Here is a 6,000-nt window from a genome sequence, read left to right on the forward strand (position 1 = left end):
GGCAGAACAACTATTGGAGAGCTGACCATGGGGTCATGAGTGGCCTCCACTGAACCCAGCTCAGCCAGCAGAACTGTCCAGCTGAGATACAGTGTCACGAGGGAAAATAATTGTCTGTGGTTGTATGCCATGGAAGTCTTGTGATCAATTATCACACAGCATTGTTGTGGCCATATCACTGAGATAGTGGTGATCCCAAGTAATTCCCAAATAAGGGATTTATGAGTATATTATGCCTTTAACAGCAAAGTCTATGCTATATGCTGTCATTTTTATTTCTGAAAACAGATTCTAGAATGTTAAGTATAGAGCAAGTGATCAAAAATTCGTAACTGATTTTTTGATATGACACCAGAAACACCTCGAAATCTCTCCCAATTTTAAGGATTAAAATCATTCACTTAGTACTCTAAGCATTTATGTTTCACAGTACCTAGAATAGGCTTCTGAAAATGTTTACTGAAAGAATAAATTAAAGAATAAATATGTAAATTTACATATATCATCTGTATTATAGTAACTTTCACACATCACTATATTCCCTATTTATAATAAATATTCAGAAATTGCTTTGAAATAAGTAACAGAAGTAACAAAAATTGGTATATATTTATTCAATTGTGTTCCCTCCAAATCCATATTTTGAAGCCCCAATCTCTAGTGTGCTTGTATTTGGAAATCAGGCTTTCAGGAAATAATGAAGATTAAAATAAGGTCATAGGGCTGGGTTACTAATCTGACAGGACTGGTGATTTATTTGTAAGAAGAGAAAGAGGTATCTCTCTCCATGTACACATACCAAACAGGAAGACAGTAACACTCTACAAGCTAGGAAGAGAGGGCTTACCTAAAACCAAACATGTTGTGACCTTGACCTTAGACTTTCCAGCCTTCAGAACCGTGAGAAAATAAGTGCCTGCTGTTTAAGCCATCTCATCCAGGATATTTTGTTATAGCAACCAGAGCAGACTAAGCATGAAAAGAACAAAAGGGAAAAATGATCCGACTCATCAAATTCACACTGATTATAATATGGTGTTGGAAGCTGTGTAGGACTAATAAGGATCTTGTGAATGGGAGTAAAATGTGTCTTGGAAGAATAAACTAGGTACTTTTTAGATGACTGTGAAAAAAGAAGACCCAAAATGTAGAACTTTATTTACTTGTTTCCCTAAATGGCTATCCTTTACGCTGCCTCCAGAATTGCAATGGCATGACAATCAGATCTTATTTCAGGTCAGCTGAAGAAGGAAGAATAGACACAGACTGCTAGGTGAAAAATAAACAGTTTAACATATGAAAAATAAACACAGTTTTTGGTCCATCATGTTGCTTCTAGATACCTCCCTTAACTGTATTTTGCTTCAAATTAATTCATTCTGTTATATTTTCACCAATGTTAGTAGTTTTTTTGTGTGTGTATGTGCTACTAACCTGGATTCTGCTCATTGTTCTACATATAAGATTTTGTATAAATAAGTTTCAAGTTTATGGATACTGAAAGCAATTAGCAAGTTGTGTGGCATAACATAATTATTCAATATGTAGTGGTCTCATCTCTATTCTCCAATATATTTTGTGTATATCTTTAAAAAATGATATTCTATGAAATAGTCAATGCTTAGAGAAAGCAATAAAGAAGTAAGAGTAACTTATAGAATTGGAAAAACAGAAATAGTTTTAGGTATTGAGTTAAGAGCCAGTAATATTGTGGGCAGACAGCTTATGCAGAAGAAAGCAAAAGCAAAATAGTATGGGATTTAGAGTCCCAGAAGCAAATATGTTAAAGACTGCAAAAGAAATAGTACAAAACATTACCTTAGGTCAAGGTTATATCAACCTACTGATAGATGACCGTGAGATGGTAGTAATATAGCCCTGCAAAAAACTAAAAACAATTAATTGAATATAGACCAACAAAATTAAAATTTACTAACTTGGGTATATACCACATCTCTCCAAAATAGCACTTTTGTTCAAATATATACATATGAAAAATTTCCTTTTTTTTAATTTACTGCATTTTAAAAGTTATGAGATTATATTTAAAAGATTTTATATGTTTACACTTAAAAATACAGACATCCTTTTCAATCGACATAGATATATACATATGTATACAATATACATTAAATTTGTCACCTTTTAACAGTTTACAGTTTCTATCATTCATATTCAACCATTTTTCTCTACTTGGTTACCAATGTTGTTACTGAATTTTTCCATTATAATTGTAGTCATGCTTACCTCTCTCGATTATTGATACTTTCATATCTGTAGAGAAATTTCACAGAAAAAAATGCTGGTTTCAACAATACATATATTTAAATTTTAATAAAGTTTGCCAGATTACTTTATAAAATTTTTGTAATTTACAGTACCAGCAACAATGCATAAGAATATTTATTCCTCTACACTTTTCAGTGAGATGGTAAAAATGACATTTTGTCACTAGTTGAATTTGTATTTTCCTGACTTCTAGTAATGTGAGACATCTTATATCATGTTAATTGTCCTTTTTCATTTTCTATTCTGTGAATTATTTGTTCATATTCTTATTATTTTTAATTGAGTTATTTTACTTATTAATTTATAGGTGTTTGCATTAATTTAAAATAATTCTTTGTACTTCTCTATAATATACATTAATAATATTTTTTTCAGTGATCTGTTATTTGTGTTCAATAGTGCTCAGTTTGTCTTTTACCAAATAAAAACTTTCATTTTAATATAGTAAGTTTGTTTTTTTCTTTATATATTTTTGGTTTTATGTCTTACTTGACTAGAAGGTAGTCTAGGAATTATTGATTTACAATTGTTTATATTTTTATCAAAAACTAGAGGGAATAATAAGTACGATCCCTTTGCTATCTTAAGATGGTAGCTAAACCTTTATATATATATATATATATATATATATATATATATATATATATATATATATTTTTTTATGTGTGAGCTTCAAGTTATAGAAACAAGAGATGAAGCTGCCTAGTGCTCAAGAATAAACCTCATTCAGATTTTATCATGGACCGACCAGATAGAAAATGTTATGTGATAATATCATGTTAAATAAAACACTATCTTACTGTATGGACTGTGAGAAATTCCTAACAGTGTGGTGATTGCAGAGGGGGAAGGAGTGGATGGAGGTAGAAGAGGGTGTAAATGTTAATGGGAAAAATACAACAAATAGGGGGGGAAAAGTATGGACAATCTTTATTTGAGGGCCACATGGCTAGGATCTGAACACAGCCTTCAGGAGCTGAGAGTGAGCCCAGCTGACGGCCATAAAGTTGGGGCCCTATTTCTGCAGTTGCAAGAACAAGAACCATCATTTTATTCTGTGCAATCTCTTTTTATAGTCAAGTTTAGAAAAACCCAACAAACTCAACAAGATGATGTTTATAACTGACAATAGATTGGTAAAATGCCTGGATGCCCTATAGCTGCTGTTTATTTGTTTTAAGTGCTGATATACTGAGGTATCTCTTAGCCTGTTCTGTTCTTTTTACCTTCAGAATCTATCCCAGTAGGTACATAGGCCTCCACCTCTTCCTGAAGTTTTTGGTTGTTCTTAGCATTAGAAGGATAGAGTCCACACTGGGTAATAAAAAGAATACCAAGCAAAATAGTGTGGCAGAGATGGGCCTCGTAGTTGATAGAAGAAAAGTAAGAGAGTTAATGAATGGAGTAGGAGTGGAGACTCCTTTGAATGTTAATGGGGAGTCACTTGGTAAAGGTTCTTGGAGCAGGTAGTGAGAAATTCTGTCAAGTGAGATAGGTACATTAGTAACTGAAGTTTAGCTCACAGGACTAATGGTCATACAAATCATTTTCCTAGAATGAGTCCTGCTCCATTTATTTACCTGATAGCTGACCTTCTTTCTTGGCCAACTTCTGTATTAATAGCAAAGCCTCCCATTTGGGAAATATTGCTATTAATGTAGTTCATTTATTTTTTCTGCTCCTCATTACTCAAATTTTTCTCTCAAGTTGTTTTCACTGCCTCACTCACTAAACAATTGTTCTCTATCTTTTCCTTCTGCTGAAGTTTATTATCATTTTTAAAAATATATACCTTGATGGCTTATTAAAACAATAGTCTTAAATCATTAATGAATAAAAAAGGTATAGTTCCCCTTAGTGTGAAGACAGAAATACATGTTTGCAACTTGTTAAGAGTTGAAAAACTGCCATCTCTTTAGTGTAAAAATAAGTTAAAGTAGTGCAGCTTACTTTTCATTAAAAATCTCTGAGTAGTCTCAGTCAGCTACACTAGCAATAAACAACAAAAACAAAAGTGACAAAAGAAATTTGCCTTGATAAAATTTATATAATTTTCAAAAATACATTTAGCAAAACAGCTACAAGATCTATATAAAAAGAAGTGTATATATTTTAATACAATTTAAAGAAAGGATCTCATATTTCAGAGCCAAAACTGTCCAGAAGCTATTGCTATTATTATTACTAACTTGATAAATCAAGAAAAACACAAGGTAGAGAATACAAAAAAATGTCTGTGCATTGTACAAACCTAAGAGAATTGAGAATATATTGTTGTTATTTTAAAATGCTCTGATATTTGTAGCCTTATACCCACTTTTCTACCATCGCTGGCTTTGCTCTGCCTCGTGATTGGCACCCCTATGTTCTGCAGCTCCTTTAGAGACCACCTGCAGTTGAATATTTCTATTTCCATTAGGCATGAATGTCTTTGGTGTTCAATCTATTACTTTAGTCTTATTTCATTTCTGTAAATTTCAGTTCTCTTGGTGAGGGACATCTTTCACTTCTACTAGGTGCATGTTTGGATTCTGCTTACAATATATATCATATTTTGACATGTACAATGCACACTTTTTTTGCCCAAATTTGTCAGGGAGAAATAGGATGCACATTATACATGGGCATAATTATTACATACCACGGGTATAGTAATCCTGTGTAATGAACACAAAATGTGGGTGAACATTACACAAGGCAAAATACAAGATAGTTCTTAATGAGTTTGAGTTAGAAACACAAAAACCTATTTTAGTTTTCAAAAGTACCCTCTGGTTCAGGAGGGTACCTATTTTTCTGGTACCCTCCTGTACCAGAAGCAAATAAGCGGAGTCTTAGTTTTTTGTTTTTTCTTTCTTTACTCGGCAGATATTTTGTGTCTGTATGTGTGTGTGTTATCTCTCTGGTAAGCACTTGAGGAAAAGAAAGTCAACTATCCTTGACTTTCTCAAGAGTGATCTTGATGTTTTATATAAAGAATAATGGAATTATACCTTTTATATGTTCATATTTATTTATATTTATGACACCTGACAATTAAATCTGTCTTCCACCACGGCTGGAATCATTTAATCTTTATTTCCCTGATGTACCTCACATGCCTAGAAGTGCTTGTTGTGTACTAGTGGGTCTAAGAATATATGAAAAATTATGCTAAATGAACAAGGGACGCTAGGCTCTACAAGCAGAACCTAAATCTGAACACTACTCATAAAAATAGTCATTATTAATGAGTTGGCTGGCCTCCGAATCTGAAATATCAGTGAAGAATAGAAATCTAAATTAAAGTGAGCTTCACTGAGGTATCATATAAGGTGACAACTGTAGGTGGCGTACTTAACTTTTAAGGTTAGTTTTGGGAGAGCTGGGGAGAAGCTGGATTTATGATAAGAAAAAGTTAGAGAAATCTTGGTTGTAGGTCTTTAGATTTCATGACTTGGAATACCTCTTTCCAGCCCCTTCTTGAGACCTACAACCAAGATTGCTCTATCCAGCAAAACTTTCATTTAGAATGGAAGGACAAATAAAGTGCTTCTCAGATAAGATCAAATTCAAGGAGTTCATCATCACCAAGCCCTTATTATATAAAATGTTAAAGGGACTTACCTAAGAAAAAGAAGTTAAAAAAAACATGAACAGTGAAAGGACAGCAAACTCACAGTTATTAACAACCACACCTAAAACAAAAGCAAACTAAAAGGACAGCTAGAT

The sequence above is a fragment of the Artibeus jamaicensis genome, unplaced genomic scaffold (assembly GCF_021234435.1).
Source record: "Artibeus jamaicensis isolate MK-2021 breed Jamaican fruit bat unplaced genomic scaffold, CSHL_Jam_final contig_415, whole genome shotgun sequence".
In the NCBI taxonomy this organism is placed as follows: domain Eukaryota; kingdom Metazoa; phylum Chordata; class Mammalia; order Chiroptera; family Phyllostomidae; genus Artibeus; species Artibeus jamaicensis.